This window comes from Zootermopsis nevadensis, unplaced genomic scaffold, assembly GCF_977971745.1.
Source record: "Zootermopsis nevadensis isolate Lab colony 2312 unplaced genomic scaffold, Znev_1.0 Znev_ptg000024l, whole genome shotgun sequence".
NCBI lineage: Eukaryota > Metazoa > Arthropoda > Insecta > Blattodea > Termopsidae > Zootermopsis > Zootermopsis nevadensis.
In genome coordinates, this window is record NW_028259156.1 from 18846796 (window position 1) to 18866555 (window position 19760).

At 39.9% G+C, this 19760-nt stretch overlaps 2 protein-coding genes across 9 annotated transcripts in view; one reads left to right on the plus strand and one right to left on the minus strand.

Moving 5' to 3' along the window:
• Window positions 1-14200, minus strand: part of LOC110835727 (uncharacterized) — a 37399-nt gene extending 23199 nt beyond the window's left edge. For both annotated transcript variants that reach the window (XR_015536804.1, XM_022076244.2), the window contains exon 1: window positions 14137-14200. The gene's annotated coding sequence lies outside the window, so the exon portion shown is untranslated. The remainder of the gene's footprint in view (window positions 1-14136) is intronic.
• LOC110835728 (SPRY domain-containing protein 3) overlaps window positions 1-19760 on the plus strand; it is a 77999-nt gene that overhangs the window by 33846 nt on the left and 24393 nt on the right. For 4 of the 7 annotated variants that reach the window (XR_015536805.1, XR_015536807.1, XR_015536810.1 and 1 more), the window contains 2 exons: window positions 6054-6226; window positions 14062-15981. The exons of 1 other annotated variant lie outside the window; for it this stretch is intronic. The gene's annotated coding sequence lies outside the window, so the exon portion shown is untranslated. The remainder of the gene's footprint in view (window positions 1-6053; window positions 6227-14061; window positions 15982-19760) is intronic. 2 more of the 7 variants (XR_015536806.1, XR_015536808.1) reach the window with 2 other exon arrangements.

Sequence of the window (19760 nt, forward strand, 5' to 3'; positions counted from 1 at the left end):
AGGTAACTACTGGATTTTCGGAGAAACATACTGTCTCCATCTTCAGGGCTAAAGTGGGGCGGACTGAAGTATCTACATACAAGTTCACTCGGCTTTACAGTCCGAGAGCCCAACTTGGACATTGACGTGATGCTTGCAACTGTTTCCATGTTATCAACTGTGGCCGAAATTAATTCGTGCCTCCGGGGTTTGCACACCACAAGTTAAGAACCAGACGTTTTTGTATGGCGTGATAACGTCATTGTTCAGATTGAATCCTTTGATGCTGCGTCTTTATTTTCAGTAATTCAATTTCTGTTCACATCTTTCTATTACCTCTTTCGTTGACTTGTGTAAATAATGTATCGAGCCGCTATAAATTCCCCATATAAATTTTAAGTGAAGTCTCGTAATAAAGTATACGGACTGGCCCTCAGTTTTATTACTGGGTTCTGGTAACAGATCCCGGGGGCCAAGTCAGCTGAAATTTAGGGCGTTCACGGGGCTCATTCAGACATCCGAACGGGTCGAGTAGGATTTCAGAGTATTAAGATGGGTTGCAGCGCCGTGAAGAAGTTTACCGACGTTTCAGAGGTGCTTGTCGCCTCCATCTTAAGGGAGAATCATCTTCAGAAGGGATCAAGCTCTCGACCTGTGTCGATTACGAGGATTAAACTCTTGCGTCATTTTGTGTTTCGGTTATCAACTATTATTTCCAGACGTTTTGACCGATTATTGTGACAGTATCTTATTGTTATATTGACAGGAGGTTGGAGGAAACTGCAAAATGAGGAACTCCATAATTTGTATTCTTCATAAAAATATCATTAGAATGATAAAATCAAGGAGGATGAGGTGAGGGCCACGTGGCTTGCATAGGGGCGATAAGAAATGCGTACAAAATTCTGGTTTGAAAGCTTGAAGACATCGCCCAGTAGTGGGCGAAGATATTAAAAAAGACTATAAGAAAATAGGTTTGGGGGTGTAGATTGGATTGATCTGGCTCGGGGTGGGGACTGGTGTCTGTAACAGATAAAAATGGAAGCAATTCATGCATGAAAAAGGCATTTGGGAGAACTACTGTGTCCGCGCCATTGAAATGCATCATCGTATCGATCCTTTTAACCAGCCTGTTGCACTGATTGCGGGCAAGGTTTTCCTCAGTCTCACCACCACCACCGTCTCCTCTTGGAAGCGCCCATCATTGTCTCCGACTGACGTAAAATCAATACATCGTTGTTCTGTTGTTTCGTAGTTTGCGTAAGATGTTGCACTTCTCTCAACTCGAGGACTGTCTCTTGTGAGACAGTCAAGTGGTAACGGGTGTTCAGAAATGTCGGAATTGTGATGCTTAGGCACTTGGATGAAGGCTGGACCGTTCACCAGACCTCCGTTACGTAGGACAACGCCACATAACGATTTCCGTCCATTCGCTCAGATTTCTAGCTCTGGTAATGTCGTCTAGTTAATGTCTCGTTCAGGTAACGCAGCAACAAAATGTAATTTAGTTCATAGGTTAAGAACCGGGTTCATGTGCAGGTGGTCACGAGATTGAATCCTGTTCGTCAGAATTTGTTATGGTAAATAGGCCTCTGTTAGAGATTGTTGTAATCGTAATTTGTATTAGCAGAAGTAGTTTTTTGTTTGTTTTTTTGGTAAGAAGCGCAAATTTTGTATGAAATATTCACTTATAAATTCCGGTACAAAATTTTGTGGTCATGTCCGACAAATTTAATATCAACAAAAACTACTTCTGTACTATATTCTTCCCAATAAGAAAATAATAAGTAACATATAACTGCAAGCAATAAAATATTTGCCCTAGTTCTCCCCCCCTTCCACCCGCATTAGCCAAACGCGCGAACACGTGGGCTAAATTGCATTTGTAGTACTTAAGTAGGATATGACACAGCAGAAGAACGCGACACTGGATGTCTTCGATATAGGACAGTCGGTTTTATGATTTCTGCCCGGAACCCTGTCTGTCCGTCAATGAGTCTACACGCATTAAGGCTTTGACCGGGATGTTCTTTTGTTAAATCTTATGTGGTACCGCCTGATTCGACTTCTAATGGTTAAGTGAAGTGTTTTCTTCGCGGTACGGTCTGGATTCGTAAATATTATGAAGACGAGCTTCGGCTTCAAAGGGTTAACCAGCTGATTTTCGTAATGGTGAGGTGTAGTGTTTTCTTCGCGGTACGGACTGAATTCATAAATAATATTCAGACGATCTTCGGCTTCAAAGGGTTAACAGCTCAAGGACTACGGAACGAATTTCCTTTGCATTTCACATTGGGGAACTGTACTAAAATGTTTGTCAACATTACAATTTTGGTCAAATTCGGGACAACAATAACGGGCATTTTAGGTGCATTTTTATCCCTGGAAGTGACGTGGGTGGGGAGGTGGTGGTCCCCACAAAGGCTAGATCTGTCTACACTGCACTTGCATTTCCTAATGTTTCCTTAAGGTGTGTGTGTGGGGGGGGGGGGGGGGGAGTTGTCTCGAAATGGAGAGGGCCTGTAACAGCCCTCCGAGCGGGATTCGAACCGGCGATGCCACTGTTCGAGTGCCATTGGCTCAGGCTGTTCGGTTAGTGCGTTCCGTTTAATTCCGTGCTGTGAAGTGCTGCTCTTTAACGGAGCTGGTTATCTCTGCGGTAGCGTCTCTTTGCACCGGCTGTGATCTCCCCCGTGCAGATTCTGATAGCAGACCAAAACTGGCCCTTCTTATCGCTCACATTGCCAGGAGAACACAACAGGCGATAAATTTTACGTCATCATCTCTGATCTGTATGGATAATTTACAGGAGGAAAACATGACCAGAGGCTGGAGAAAACTGCATAATGGGGGATTCCATAATTTGTACCTTTCGAAAAATATTATTTGGTTTGACAAATCAAATATGAGATGGGCGGGCCATGTAGCACACATGAGGGCGATGGGACGACAGTTTGGAAAGCGTGAAGAAAGAGTCACTCGTAAGACCTAGGAGTAGATGGGAGAATACTATTCAAATGGCTGTTAAGTATGCTGGGTGCTAACTGGATTGATCTGGATTAGGATAGGAACTAGCGACAGGTTTTCGAGAAGCCATAATGCGATGGGCTAGCCGAGCGATTATCAGCTTCTCAGGAAGGCCTCTGCTCCGTGGAGTTATAGTTGACCCAAAGGCGTTGAAAACTAAAATTAGGTTGTCGCATTGGTCCATCACACAGAATTAAATGCGCTGCCGACTTGTAACACTACGTTAAATTTTACAGGTCGGATAAAAATTGAAACTAACCTTGCTCTGTGTACATGCGTATTTTTTAGCAAATTTTTTGTGCAAGTTTTACATCCACGGCAATTTGTACTCCTCCCCCCCCCCCCCCCCCATATTTATATGTGTCCTGTGCAATTCTGTTTTGACAGAGAGAATTTATCTTTTCAGACATCGCTTTTTGTGTTCATTTTCAGAGAGAACATTGTTCGGTTCATAGTGACCGATGCATTTGTCGGTTCTATTCAAATAATATTTGATGTGTTAATTTTCTGTGATAGTTCAGTTTCTTGTTGATTTTCCTGTTCCGTTACAGCCAACCGCTGCATCCAGAAATGAGAGTCACTTGATTGTGAATTATTTACGCTCTATTTATGCATTTGCACAAATAATAATAGTAATAGGTATAAAATAAATTGCGCAACATTTCGCACCCCGCCCAACCCTCAAACTGTTTTCGGCGTGAACCTTCCATTTCCATAAAAGACGGATCTTTTCTTTACCAGCTGAGCGTGTCAGTTTCTCAATAAGGCGTCTGCTCCGTGTAATTACAATGTCTGCATAATAAGAATTGAATAAGCAGACAGAATATTTTGTTTTATAACGAAATCTATCTATTGGCAACATTAAAATTTTTTTGAATAAATTGTGACTTTCGTTAAATAGAACGTTAGTAAACCGAGAGTTGCCTTCAAGATCATTTTTTCTCACGCTCATATCGACCTAACTCTCTCACTGACTCTCAGTGACCGTACTCATGTCAGTTTGAGGCCACGGAAAAATTAATTTCATGCTTAAGTTAGGGCAGAATTGCAAAAGACAGGGGTAGTTGAGTTTGGTTAGGTTTAGTTAAGTCAGGTACGTTAGGGGTAGGTTATATAAGGTTGTTGTTTTACTTTGTACTGCGCTGAAGGCCTGGCCTCGGGAGGGCTACATATCATTACGCTTCTATTCTTAATTACGAAACTATGAATTTGTGAAATCTGTGGATGTACGTAACACAGCGTGTGTGATTTATACTCGGCAAACAGCACCTCTTAGACCCACGTGTGATGACAACGAGAAGCTGCAAATACTTCGCTTCGTGTCGTAAATCCTCTCAATGTTGCTGAAATGGCAGGAAGATTACCCGCGGATCTGGTGCATTTCAACAAAACGACGGCTTCTTCCTTTCCTTGCAGTTTCTTTAACGACGCTGTATTAACTGCAGAGGGCGAGTAAAATCACGAAAGCACCGTTAGTAAATGCTTCAACACCAAGCCGAGTCACACATACATGATTTAATATCCAGTTTCATATGAAATGTTAGATCCCTATACGTTCTGAATCCCCCACTAACCTCATTCTTGATTTCGTCGACTTGGAAATATACACTTTATAACTAGAATTCGTATTTTAAAAACTAAACTTTTATCATTCAAGGGCGACTAGAAATATCGCGTGGTGCCTTATCATCGGACCTTCATTGGTCGCTGTTGTTCCGTTCCTTTGGCAGTGAAATGGCAAAGCAGGTTAGGTTTCTAGTTTTCCATTGCCTTAACTCGTTCTTTTAACGGTATCTTAAAAAATGTAGAAACTTGAAACTTTGCATTAAAGTTCTGCGAGATAGAAAGAAGTTCTATTAATAATACCAATATTTATGGCCCCGTCTCAGAATTTCCTTCTTATGGATGGACCGGCCATACACAGAGCTTTAAAAATTCAAGGGCAGGTGACCCACACAACAAGCGTGTATGAGAAGTTGATTGTCAGACAGGGGCATGCTCTGATTCTTTTTTCGAACCTACGGAGTCCATGAGAGAATTAATATCGTCTTAAAAATGACGCGCGTAAGCCTAGAAAAATTGGAAGCGGCGCTTAACTGAAATATTCCACAACGAATTTGTTGTGAAAACAAGCTGATAGGCTGAAAGTTTCTTACGTAATGATTTCTGCATGTGGACACTGGTCAAATTATTGGACATGTGTTAACATTAGTTCATCAATACTCAGCAGTAAGGGCGGTATCGCACTAGGATGCCAACGGGAGGCCATGGCGCAGCTGCCAGCATCTCGGCCAAACTCAATGCATTAATTTAGTAGTCATACGTATATCGCACCTGGCATCCGTCTGGCAGCGCTTCCAACTTGGCATCGCTGCCAACCAAGATGCCTAGTTCAAATGCTACTGGCATCGCTGCCACGGCCAAGGCCAAGTCAACATCACATGACAGTCTGGCCAGTCCATTGACGTCCGTGCGTGAATGTGCTTGTGTGTATTTCTGTTTCTTCCAAACATGGATAATTTCGACACCGAAAGATTGATAATTGAAATTCAGTCCCGACCATCACTATGGGATTCATCTGCTATTGAATACGCAAACCGGGACTTGAAAAAAAGAAACTGGGTAGAACTTGTGGAAATGTTTGGAGGAGATTTATTTACAGTAGAAAAGAAAGAATTAGCTAAGAAGTGTTTCTATGGCTTTATTTGTGGGGCCGCTTTCCAATATGGCAACTTGATTTATAAGTTTTTTTGTTTAGCAATCTATATATCTATCTATATATCACAAATAATGTAAATTAAGAAGAAACCTGCTTTTATAATGTTTTATTAAATAAAGTTTGTTCATGTAATATTACATGTGACTTGCAAGAACTGAAATATTTCAAATTCAATAATGGTATGGACGTGCAAAGTGTGTGTATGGAGAATTTTTTTTATTTATTTCTTTGTTACAGAATTGAAATTCACTCCAGGTATGTAGTTTTGATAAAGGTAAATCTCATTTTCTCAAAAGTGATAAAAGTGAACATTTCTCTTTGCTAATAGCCCTTCATTTCGTGATCTCATAACGTTGATCCATCTGTTCGCTCGACTGGCGTCGAAAGCTGGCAGCTTGTCTGGCGTCTTCTTTCTGGCAGCTGGACGCCATGGCATCGCTGTTGGTGTCGCTGCCATGGCATCCTAGTGCGATACCGCCCTAATGGTCTTACACCGAGCAGGTTAGTGTAGCGGTAGTGAATTTTGATGAAATTTTGAAATACTATTCTAGACTAAAATATGTTTGTCGATCTTAATTTGTATGTCCAATGTAATCCTTGCTTCAGACGAAAACCAAAGACAGTTCGCAGTATAGGCGTTATCCACGTAATATAAAATACAGTCATCGTTACGTCATTAGCCCTTCTGAAACGTGTTTCGGTATCCAAATCATAATATAGCATTGTGCGTGGAAATGCGTTTGCTTTGATTTGCAGGCTGTGGTATGCTTTCTGATATCTCGTATATCCAGTGTTATCTGCTAGCTGATAAATTGGGAACGCGGTCTGTAATGCTGTATCTATGTGTTTCTCTCAACAACAGATAAATCATGATCCGTTGCAACGTTTGCACACTTTTATGTAGAAGCTTGTGTCAACACGGGTTACAGAGTCCCACGTCAGACGATCAATACACATTCTTCACACGTAGTCTTTCATATCTGCGCTCTAGTAGCAGTGCAGGAGGATGCAGGTACTCATTTAGTGAGGAGATTCATAATTTATGCCGATCACGTGACATGTCGATAATTCGAGGAGTGTGATGTGAGACTGACATAAAACACGCATACGGACGATGGGAAATACATACGTATTTTAATCAGAAAGACGCAAAAGGAGAAGAACTAGACGTAGATGGAATGCTAAATAAAATGGACATTAGAGAAACAGGCTGTGAAATGGATCCAATTTATGAAGGATGCCGTGCGGTGGCAGGCTTTTGAGAACATAGCAGGTGACTTCGGCGTGGAATTTGACCAACTGAGCAACTACAAGCTTTTAAATAAAAATTTTGCGTCATGGAAGTCGTTAGGTTAGGTTAGTTGCGTGTTTAAGACTGCCGGTGTCCTCTCTTGTTTAGTGTCTACATGAATACCAATCAGCACGAATTTGTTTTTAACGTTGTCTGAAAATGTAATTAACTTTTATATAACTATAGAATAATTGCACAGATATGCGTAGTAAATATACGTGTCCATTATACAAACGATGTATAAACTAAAAAATATATAATTTTTATCTTTAAACTTTATTTTCACAAAGTTTTACAATGGATGGATAATGGACATACCTTGCTGGTGTATCCTCATATTCCATCCCTGCATCAACATGACGAATTTCAATGAAATGTTGGTGTTATGGATAATGTGGCCTATTTTAATTTTGTTACATACGGACCTTTTGTCCTCTAACCCCTCCTTTAACTAAAGCGGGAAATGAAGTTTATGTATGTCTCAAAATAAATAATAAATTTAATTAACTGGTACTTAACATAAACCATCGGCCTTATTAAGATCTGCAAGTTTTATCTAAAACTTATTTTTCATGTGAGCATATTTAACGAAATACAAGGACGAATCATTTCTTATTATTTGATTTTACATAATTCTGCATCCATAGTAACGAGTTTGAAATCAGGAAATTGATTACAAGAGTGGAGTTTATGTCATAAAGACAAAAACAACTAAGAATGTATTTAATGAAATAAGACTGATCACAAATTGTGATCAGAGATTAAGATTTACATCCGTAGTTGAGAATGCTGTATTCATTAAAAAGTTTTTCGTTACATTGAAATCATCGAATTGCAATGTGGCCTTGCAGGGTTCGACATTAATTTCCGGATCAATAACATTTATGTAGTCCTGTTTAACATTGACAAAAAACTTCGTTCTTCGTCCAAATGATCGAGACCTGTATGCAATCCTCGGATCAGACCTTATTAAATTTGTAGAAATATAAAGAAAAAGAGAGGACCGGTCCTTGGGTTAAAAATACCTTACATAAACCCACCTAGTAACTGAGAAAAATAATATAATTGCAATCAGTAATATCAGGTAAATTCTAACATAATCAAGCGCCTTACCTGACAAGCAAGCTCATCTTCACGTCTAACCACTTACTGCAACCACTATAACCATTTCTCTGATAAGCGCCTCGCCATATCTGACAAATCTAACTTAAGTACTCATGCGCTCTGGCCATAGAGAATATTTTCTAAGCGACTTTCGAGACACCTATTTTGCGGGCGGACTTGTTAAAATAGGAGGATAGAGCTGATGATGAGTGTCTTCAGGGACTTTGCGTGATGTAGTCTAGTATAAATTTACCGACGTTTTATATGAGATTATTGCTTCCATCATCAGGGTGATAAGACAGTGAGAACGACGGAAACGTCGGTCAGTTTCTATCAGATGACATGGAACAACATCGTAGGAGACGGTCATCTTCGTGTTGGCCGCCGTAAGACCTGAAACCTCAATTCGTCTCTCCCGTATCCGCTCTTCACCGTAGTTGAGTACAGAAATACACGCATTCATACGTGCATAAGTATTGCAGTGAGAGGGTTTAAAAGGTACGTGTGTCCTTGCAAAACCAGCTGCATCTCAATTGCATCGACAATGCACTGAAATGGGGCAGGGCCGCCTCGTTCAGAATCATTACCGATTCACATTCATGATCATTTTCCCATCACATTTTACGTAGTGCAGTTGAAACCTGTCGTTGAGTCAGCCATTTCCTTTCACTCATTTTCATAATTTTGACTTCTCATTCGACATTGAGGTCCGCAAGCACATGGCGCAGAGTCGTTAAACAAACACGAACCCGAAGTTCCTAAGCCGTGAATATCCGTATCTGTCACCCCACACGTGAGAGAAACGTGCCTGGCTTTTGTCGACGAGTATGAATGTTACCATAGAAATGTGCTCAAAGGAGACATTTGTGTTGCTGTGAAAGATTTGTGCGCGTGCGCGGCCTGCCTGGAAAGGAAGCAGCCCCCTCGTTGGCTCGCTCCAAGAGCGTAATTCCGATGTATCGCGTGGGGGTATCTGGACACTGGACACTGGACACAGAACCTTAATACAAATCGTGCTTTGTAGCCAGATACGAGGAATCGAACTGGAAAAGAGAGCTACCAATTAAACTTGAATATCGCTTGAAATGTTTCCTTTTTATTGGTTGTTATTGATTCCGTTGCCTAGTAACCGTTACTAACGAGGGAAAGCTCTAAGGAAATCTGCCCACGAGTATGATTGACACTGCTTTGTCATTTGTTTCGCTATCAAAATTGCATCGGAGGGCACACACGGCGAGTTATTTTGCAACTAATCGTTTCGATTCGAAAAAGAAAAACGCTTATTAAATCAGCGTGTCCCAAACGACTGGGTCAATTTCGTTTTAATTCGGTACGTCAAACCTACAAGAAATGTCAAATTTCAAGTTTTCATAGCAGCAAGAATGAAGAGTTGCTGCTTCGTGTAGTCTAATAGAATCAATTGAATAAAAATTTACTTGGATATTATCCATCGTCTAGTAATAAAACGTAAAAAACGACGTTTCGGAGATGGGGCTCTATCTCCGTCTTCAGGTTCCTACTCAGTTGGGCCCACTAGATAGAGCTAATCCCTATCTAGTGGGCCCAACTGAGTAGGAACCTGAAGACGGAGATAGAGCCCCATCTCCGAAACGTCGTTTTACGTTTTATTACTAGACGATGGATAATATCCAAGTAAATTTTTATTCAATTGACTCTTCACCATCGTCAAGAAGTTTTAGATTTGATATAAGTCTAATAGAAGTTTACCAACACCTCAGAGTCATACCTCTGATGATGGAGGCAGCAAGGACCTCTGAAACTACACGGCGCTACAATCCAGAAGACGGCCGTCTTAAAGTTATTTTTACTTTGCTTTCTGTTAAGAGCGACATTACTTAGGGCCAAAATAAAATATCAGTCCTTTGTCAGCTCGTGTGGGCTTCGTCCACTTTTAAGACCTTGGAGGCGAGCGGGCGTTACGCATAAAATTTATGTTCGTTTGTGATGTCCGTGGTACAAGAGATAGACCTCATTACCATATCGGCCTACCCTTTTTACTGAAACGTATTTGATATGCGGTGAATATTGAGCGAAGTTGAAGGAAGGCACTTTCAGTCTGCGTGCGTAAGGTATTCGCTTTAAAAGCCGTAAGCCCTGAGAAAGTTGCATTAGTTTCAAGTTTAATTAATGAGTTTAGATCAGACATTTCATCTGATTTTCAACATTTTGAGCAGTGAAATGTCTGTAGTGGCGATTAGCGTTGTAACAGCTCATTTTTCTGCCATCCTGGGCAATGATGTGCAGAGAACATTGGAAATTGTTTGTACTCCACTGGAGTACATCATTTGACTCTTTGTCTAGTGACGACTGTTTGCATTAATCTGCTGGGCGAGTGAGATCTCTGAGCCTTGGTGATCTCGTGGATTTTAAAGATGGCGAAATGAAAAGACTGGCGAATTTGAGAGTGAAGAAAACGTATGAATAAATGAATTGTAGAAAGTAGGGGAAAGGGAGAGGAAAGAAATTAGAAGGCGAGGAATACGAAATGTAGGAACAAAAGGACGTAGGTTTAGTCTGGATAGTGACGAGGGAAGACAAACTGTGTACATGAAACTTTTAACATCTGTTGTCGGGGTATAGCTGCGTCGTATGCTGATAGCATAACGTTTCGGCAAACATTGTAACTGCCATCTTCAGAGTGAGTGAGTTGAAATCAGGACGGTACTCTAGTGGGCAGTGGGAGACGGGAAACATTCCACTGCAGGCCTAAACGTCGTTGTAGAGTTCGTAATCTGAATAGATCCCGCTTCTTGAATGCCACAAACGAGAAGCCGATGCAGTTTCCTTATTTGCAGACACTTCAGAATGTTTGTGCTCTTGAAGTCGCTATTGAAAGTAATTTGCTTATATCGCAGATAAGACAAGTTTTTTGGGAACATGCCCATAGCGTAGTAAGTTCGCGAGTTCTTTTGTCGAATGATCTAGAGATTTTGTATGAAAAGAAAACGCACGTTGGTGGAATGTTTCATTCGGTAGGTAACCTTTTTATAGCATTAAGTACGAGTGTATTAATAGTAATTACTTGGCTTTGTTTTACGTATTAGTCGCTGGATGTTTGGACTCTGTCCATCGTATGGCTTTATGAAAAGTACCTGTTTCCGTCCTCAGGTGAAAAGACGTGGGAGTGCCCATTGGGGTATTTTTGTTACCTCAGTCACTGAGTAACCAAGGTCGGCTTATCTTAGTGGCTTATGTGCTTGGTTTGATTGATGGGTTTATTTTTCATTTTACTTCCTGTCTTAGTTTCAGGTCATTATGGTATTTCCATGTTTCTCACTGTAAATTTTCTTACATACACTGAACGTCGTCGGCTATCCATGACTGTGTAGACGTATAGTACGAAATTTTGTCTAAATCCGTTGAATCGCTTCAGACTCCGTCTCCGGATTATACATTTAATGTTTTTTGTCTAGTGCCCTAGAGAGCGGTGTCACGTGAATATTGTCCATTTATCATTGGTCTCGCAGGAGTTTCTCTGAATGATAATGACGTATATTCCAACAAAAGGAAGTGGCTATGTGCCGAGAAACGGAACTGTTCGATGAACAGAACGCGTTCCTATGAGACCTAACGATTCTATTTATTAGCCACAGGCCAGCGCCTTTGTTAGAATGCGCTGATGGACGCGCGGTATTACTAGTCTAATTAGCATTTTGCACACGAATCTGAAAGAAACGTTGCTCTGAACAGCCTGGGAGCTTAGAGGGCAGTGTTAAGGCGTACGAAACAGTCGACTTGGTCTAAGTCGGATTAAAGCATAACGAGAGAAGCAAAATAGGATTGAAGATTTCTGTCTTCTGGGTTCTTGCGCTGTGTAGTCTGGTCGATGTTAACCAACGTTTCAGAGGTCATACTGCCTCCGTCATCAGAGTATGAAGATTTCTGTCTTCTGGGTTGTTGCGCTGTGTAGTCTGGTCGATGTTAACCAACGTTTCAGAGGTCATACTGCCTCCGTCATCAGGGCGATGAAGATTTCCGTCTTCTGGGTTGTTGCGCTGTGTAGTCTGGTCGATGTTAACCGACGTTTCAGAGGTCTTACTGCCTCCGTCATCAGGGCGATTGTTTGGAAGTGCGAAGTTTGTCTTTACACAAGACAAGTCTTGTCGAATGACGAAAATAATTATTTAATATTAATATAAAAATGTATAATTCTGGTTATTATTATTATTGCGTTGTCTAGAAGAATGTCAGTAAGAAAAATGAAGTTCTTTGCTGCGTTACCAACCAATCAGTTTACAGGAAAGTAGCAAATTGTTGGTAAGTACAAATATTTCAGTTCATCGTTTGTGAAATTAGCTCCGTGTCTCTTGGTGGCGCAACATGGCCGTTCTGAAGATAAGCTGTGGGACTGTTTTATATGACAGGTCATATGATGATGCGTCCGCCCGATTAACAATAGTCCTAAATGAACTAACCACAACAGCCTAAGTGCAGGAAGTCTAACCATCGAGACGGTAGCATCCTACGGGGATTTCCCGGACATGGATACGCTCCGTTATGCAAAATCGGTGACCGGACAACAATACAGTAGCTTTGCGCCTCAGTTGTTGGGCACCGTCAAGTGCGTGAGGTATTTTTGATGCAGGCCTGTCGAGAGTTGTAATACTGATGTACGTTTAGACATAAATATGCAGAGAAAGAGAGAAATTAAAGCTACCCCAGTGGACATCACCACGAGGGAGCGGAGATAAAGCTCCATGCATTAATCACTTCTAAGTTAACTTCTGTTTTTCATAATTTTCTTCCTCTGTGCGTGTGCGCAGAGTTTTGGGGCAATGGCGTCCTCGTCGTCCCACTTTACGATTGCACTTAGGGAATGTGTGAAAATACAAGTCATGAACTTTTGGTATTGTCCAATGATACGACATACGTACCATAAAAATCCTCCCAGCTTCCAGCTGGAAGGATATGCACAGTTGCGGATATAAGCGGCGAAGTGTTTCATCTTAACCCCGAAGACATTTATGCTATTGATTTCAAACACGTGACAAAGTAAGAAGAGTTTTTCACACAGTACAAAACAGTTGGTAGAATTACGTGTTAGTGTGTTCACGTTATTTGCCGAAATTTTACGACTGGGACGTTTCTGCGCGGGCAGGGTGTCAAATTGAAAGCGTTTTGAGAGACAACAGTTGGCAGATTTCTCTGGGCCTCAGACCGCACAAGACCCGAGCGGAATCAATACGGGAGCAGCGAAGTCAAGAGGGGCGAAATTAACGAAGCAGTAGCCCACTTAGCTTAATAAGATAGCTGCAGAGAGATAAATGTGGACAGGGAAAGGAAGGAAATACAACATAAAGGACAAAGAATGGAAGAGGGAACAAATTAGATGAAATGAACATTTAAGAATTCTGTCCGTACCGCGAAGAAAACACTTCACGTCACCATTAAATAGATCAACCGGTTAAAGATGTTTAGGGAAATGATCGATGATTACGCTGAGAATCTTACACCATTACTAGATACAATCAGTGGAAAAAATGCAGTTACCAGTGGTCGAAGCAAGTGGAGAATTTAAAGGCAGGGCTTTAAAGGACTCACCAACTCACCTCACCTCGCTTCAGTACGTAACAGATGTGTAAGTGCATTATTAACACTTCGGTGAAACGTTTTTATCTCGTACATACAAGTTCACAGAGCGTCAAAATGTCACGAGAACCACAAATCTTATAAAAGTAAACTAAATTGCACACGTGATATTCTTGCACAGCTAAAGAGAACAGGTAACAACAACAACAGACAACTTCAGGCTGACATCCTTGCGTACTTTGGAAGGCAGTAATTAAATGAGCGAAGGCGCTGCAGTGTTGGATATTCGTAATGAAAGACTATGGGAAATTGGTGCCCTCTTGAGACAACCGTGAGCCCTGACACAAATTTTTTGCAGTATTGTAGCTTTAATTAAATGCGTTTCACACAGCCATGCATCCAGGGGCCTCCAGCAAGATTGAAGCGAATTCATTGTGTATTGACCGCGGCAGTGCTGCCAACCTACCTGGCTCTGCTATGTGCGACATGATGCGCTGCCTCGCTGCCGCATAACGTCCACCCTGCTCGGAGCTTGGCCAGTGACTGAGCCATGCGCTCCAGATAAGTTTGAACCCCCCCCCCCAACACGGAACGTAACACGAGTTTGGTGTCGCTCAAATATATTTTCGCTTATTATTTTAATTTCTTGATATTCAGGGTGATGATGGAGGCAGTAAGAACCTCTGAAATGCCGGCGAATTTCTACCAGACTACGATCGTAGTTGTTTCGTATGCCTGTCCGCTGCCTTAAATTACATCATTTGCCTAATTTACAAACTCGTGTCTGCCGTGAAGGAGTTATTATTAACTGTGCTGTTTTTTTTATAATCTCTAATGACTTGTGTAGTTCAACAAAACCGAAAGAAACATGATTGTCAGAATTATGTGCAAGTTTGTCACTTTTCTAAAATATCTCAAGAAAGTTTCCAGATATGTTTTGAGTCCTTTAATAGGTGTTGATAAAACTCGGTTTACAATACTTATTATGTACCAACTTTAAAGGCGAATCATTGAAGAGGTATCACGAGGTTCGTGTAAAACATTCCGCGTGAGTTCCTATAATTTCCAGCATTTCTTCGTTCCCTTCATATGGTACAACACAAAATAGCTTCTTGTACTTGTAAAATGTGGACGGTGATCAGGTCAGTACTGAACGCGTTCTCTGCTATTTTCAGTACGTTGGGTGACAGTTGACAAAGGCGTAACACAATGGTGTAAGAGAAGTTGCCTCTATAGCACGGCGAAAGTAATTTGTACGTCCTTTTCCGATTAAAGTTCAAATCCAAAGTGTGATTCTTGTGTTAGTCTGTTACAGATGCAAAGTAACTCCGGGTCTTTTATCCACTTTCTTACGCTCAAACAAGATGATCGTACGAACATGAAACATTTTTCGTTAGTAACTGTGGAACAAATTTACATTATCATCATTAAGTTATGGAGAAGCAAGCCAAGCTGAATAAAGCCAGAATTGCTGCTAAAATCAAAATAAATGTCCTGAACATGACGTTTCGACAAACTATGAGGATTAGGCAACTAAGGTGGTAACAGTATAATTAAGTTTAGCAAAACCATGTTGACAAAGATTCAACATAAACGTAAAATAATAAGAAACATGGCCATGTATTATTAATTCGGATACTTTAGAGACGTTCTTAAAAATCTTATGTTTTCACAAGAATTAACAGAAGCACTGCTGCCTTGTATAAAAATTGTAACAACAGTTGCTTGCTTCCATAATGTAAGAAATTGTTGCTGGGATAAGCTAATGTTAAAAATAAATGTGAGAACCTAATATACAAATTTCAGAACAACCTTTTGGAACAAAAGCAGAAATACCAACCTCCGGCTCGGAAGTAGGTGCTATTAAATATTATGAGGTCTGTAATAAAGAGGGAAAATTCTCATGCCGCTATATTATAATATATGGAATTATGATCATCCTTTCATAACAGTTGTAATTAAGCCTAATTTTTTTGCATTCGGTACTTTTCGGAAAATGTCTTTTTGTTACAAAAACGTTCATTAAAATATGACAAGATGATTTAAGGAATCAGCGGATCGGGCCGAAAGGACCCATAGGTATCAGAAAATATTAGCTTTGTATAAACTTCTAACCCAGCCTGTACTGACCCCATCGACGATTATCGATAAACGACTTTTCAGTTGCAAGAACTGCTCTCTGGTGGTAGAAATAGTAAATACGGGCAATACCGCCGTAAAGTGTTCATGCTGATATGGCGGTCGAGTAGTGTTTGTGGTAATTGAATATAATTTATTTACATTTCATACATCCTTCATGAGCTTGAGCCAGGTATGTAGAACAAGTCATATCACAAGTGAAATATTTGTTTTTTTATGGAAATATAAATTGCATTGTTATGATAGTAATTTACAGTCAACATTGCTTAGTATTACCCACACAGTAAATGGATGTGGGTCAGAGAGAGGAAAAGAAAATATAAATCCCAGCCAAGTGACATAAAAATGTATGATACAAAATTTTTATGGCGATCCGAATTAATAAAATCCTTTTGGACTATCAGTCGTGTCAAATGGTTGATACGCGCAGATGTTTTAGGGACATCACTATACCCATTATCTGATGACAGTTTGACATAGCAAAACCACTGCAGTGCTTGACAGAGAATGAATGATAGCTTACCTTTAGCAGATGCAGCTGTGAACTGAATGGATCAAGCATGTTGTGCATTGACTGGATGTGCATAATAACATGCAGTGCAGCTTGAGAGCATCTAGAAATAGGTACTTATCAAAAATGTTTTGGAGAAAACATAAAATTGTCAGTATAATTTATTTATGGTCAAAGGCTAAGACATCCAAGATGGATGTGTAGGATAGAGATAAAATAGGAATAGTAAAGTACATCTTCGAGAGTAAGTTTGTGAGAATGGTGATGTGCACTCAGGATCACATGACTACAACTTCAGCTTGAAGAATGGTTTCCAGTAAGCAGACCATGAGGGAATTATATCATTGTTATAATTTTGTGACATATCTGGTTCTTTTTTCTTGGTGTGGCCATTGCTTTTTTCTCCTTATAAGAATTATATTTAGTAAACATAGTGCAGGCATACCTCAGAGATATCGCGGGTTCAGTTCCTGACCACCGCAATAAAGCGAGTCACACAAATTTTTTGGTTTCCCAGTGCATATAAAAGTTATGTTTACTCTATACTGTAGTCTATTAAGTGTGCAGTAGCATTATGTCTAAAAAAACAATGCGAGAACATTGCGAGAATTACCAAAATGTGACAGAGACACGAAGTGAGCACATGCTGTTGGAAAAACGGCGCCAATAGAAATACTGGACAAGGTGCATTACTTAACAAGTAGATTACTTCAATGAAAACACCATGAATCTTTCTGATTATTTACTATAGTCTGGAAACTTTTTGTAGCATCCCATATCATAACTTGAGCTGCAAACTTAAAGAAAAAAAGAGAATAATTTATAAGTAACTAATAGTAGGTTAAGAAAAATGAAAGAAAATCCAATCTTGGAGAATAAGAATTGATAGGAAGTCTGTATTATAAAAATGTTACATTCTTAATATGAATTGTTAATGCGATGATTGCAGCTGTGCTCTTGCTGCCAGGTGTGGTCTCAACACTACATGACTCACTCCCTTTCTATCAGAATCTTTATACATCCCTCTAGGGTGTTGCTTTTGACAGATGAGGAACTATGGGATTGGAGTGCTCTTTGTTGCTCACAGGCACTGACAGTAAAACATTGCCGCCGCCCCCCCCCCCCCCCCCCCCCCCCCAAATACAAGGTCTCTGGAACCATTTGATATGCTAGCTCTCCAGGTGTCACAGTTCAAATGGTTGGAAAGTGTACTAGATACTTAAAAAGGTAAATGATTGTGGTTACAAATGTATTTCATGTAAAATGGGCAATGTATAATGCAATAATTAAGGATAAGTGTACGCTAGTATCAACCTCGCACATACTTGTACTGCCATGAATTTTCTGAAGCATCCAAAGGTAAGAAAGCTAACTGATGGAGTGACACCGGTGCACTGGAAGAATGAAGACAAGATCAAGGTAGCGTAATACGCTGTAACATTTTTTGTGTGGTGTTCTTACACTCTTCACTGCCTCCTGTACTGAACTGTTTACAGAACTGAGTTTTTGGGGTTAGTGCTAAAGTTGTCTCTGTGCCGACACGAATGGCTCATGTAATGCCGGTATTGAAAGAAATAGCAGAATTGACATTCCATTTCTTAGTTAAAACTTATTAAAGCACACATTGGAGACTTTAAGCAACTCCTCTGTTTCCTGAAGCAGTTCTGAAGTAGACAGCAGTCTTACTTATGGACCTATGTTTATAAGGTTAACATAGTGTTGTGCATTTTTGTATGCCCAAGTTTTAAGTTGGTTAACCCTTCAGCATGGTTTTACATACAAGGTGTGTCAGGCATTTAAACATTCTGCTTGCGGTTTCACGTAAACTCTGTGGTCGGCTGCAAGTTTCACTTGGACATGAGATTTAAGGTGACCTGTGACAAAGACTGGACTTTTTATCTCTATAGTGATAACTAGGGTTCGGATGTTCGTGATCTAAAAAACCGAGAAATATGCATGCAATTGTGCCCCCAAAAAGTAGCTAAATATGACCCAAAAAGGCAAAATATGACCTAATTTGTTATGGAAAAATATTCGCTAAAATTTAAAAAAAGGGTTCTGTTTTTCAATCATGTTATTTATTTACATATACATGTACAACTATTACATTATTTGATTTCCTATCAATTTTAATCAAAAACCTCAGTCGCTTTAAGTTGTAAATGCCTCGTTTTGGATCAGCATCAGATGTTGAGAATACATGCCCCTATAAAAAGAAGAGCCTTTCATGCATATCAAACCCATTAATTACTTACAAATAAATAAACAAAATTCAATATATTACGTACATTTCTTTATTTTTCTTTTTTGGCAGCATCACAGTATATAACGATGGGCATATTCAAGGTCTCGAATGAAAATCTTCTTTGATTGTTGCTCAATATGGTCTTGTAACTTGAGAAGCTCCTTTTTCGACATCACTAGAGCATATTTGAAGACGGTTAAATGATTGCTGTCTAACATCTTGTTCATTTTCTTCTGGTTCTTCTTCTTTCGGATAAAACATTTAGAGGCCCTTAGCAGCTTTTACCATATACGGTGCAGCGTCCGTTACAAGAAGGAGAATGTTGTCTTGCTGATTGTCATCTTTCCACTAGAGTTTTATGGCGTCATCGAAAAGTACAGCGATAGAAGAGTGGCTTACTCTATCAAGAAGGAATATGTCACCAGGACAGTCAGCAAAGAGCGTGCCAATAACAACATTTGCTGCATATCTGCTGCAGACATCCATTGTTTCATCAATCAAAAATCCAAATCTTATTGTCGCCCTCAGTACATGTAATTCTTTTTAGAACATCTTCATAACAAGCAGGTACATAGTTTTTTGTAATGTCGATTCGCCTGGAATTAACTGAGTTGTGTATTTTTTCAAGAAAGCTTTGAATGGCTCTTTGTTCACTTTGTTCAGTGGCATGTTGGCAGACACCACACAGGTACTTTCAAAATTCCAATGTTTTGTTAGATGGTGAAGGTGTTGCATTGTTATCGAACAGAAGTCGTTGCTTGCTTTGATGACTGGTTTGTCGGCTCAAATTATTTTTATGTTTTGCCGTATCACAATGTTGTTGCACACTAAATCACTTACCAGCTGTAACTTTAACTTCACAAAATTTACAGAACAGAATTGTTCAATCAGAACTAAAATATTCCTTGTCAAAATCTTTAACTAAACCTCTTAACTGAGCAATTTCAGAACACTTCACTTTCGGCATCTTAACAAACTGAAGGATTATCTGTAAGTGTTTGAGAAATTACCCAAAATATAAATTTTATCCTCAAAATATAACCAAAATATGCACTTAACTACATATATGACTGAAAACATAAAAATGACCTAAATATTCATTTATATGCAAAATAAGTATAGTCTAATTGTGGTTAGAATAACCCAGTTAGTGTTTAATTCCAGTGTAGAATGAAAATAGAAGCCCCAATAAAAA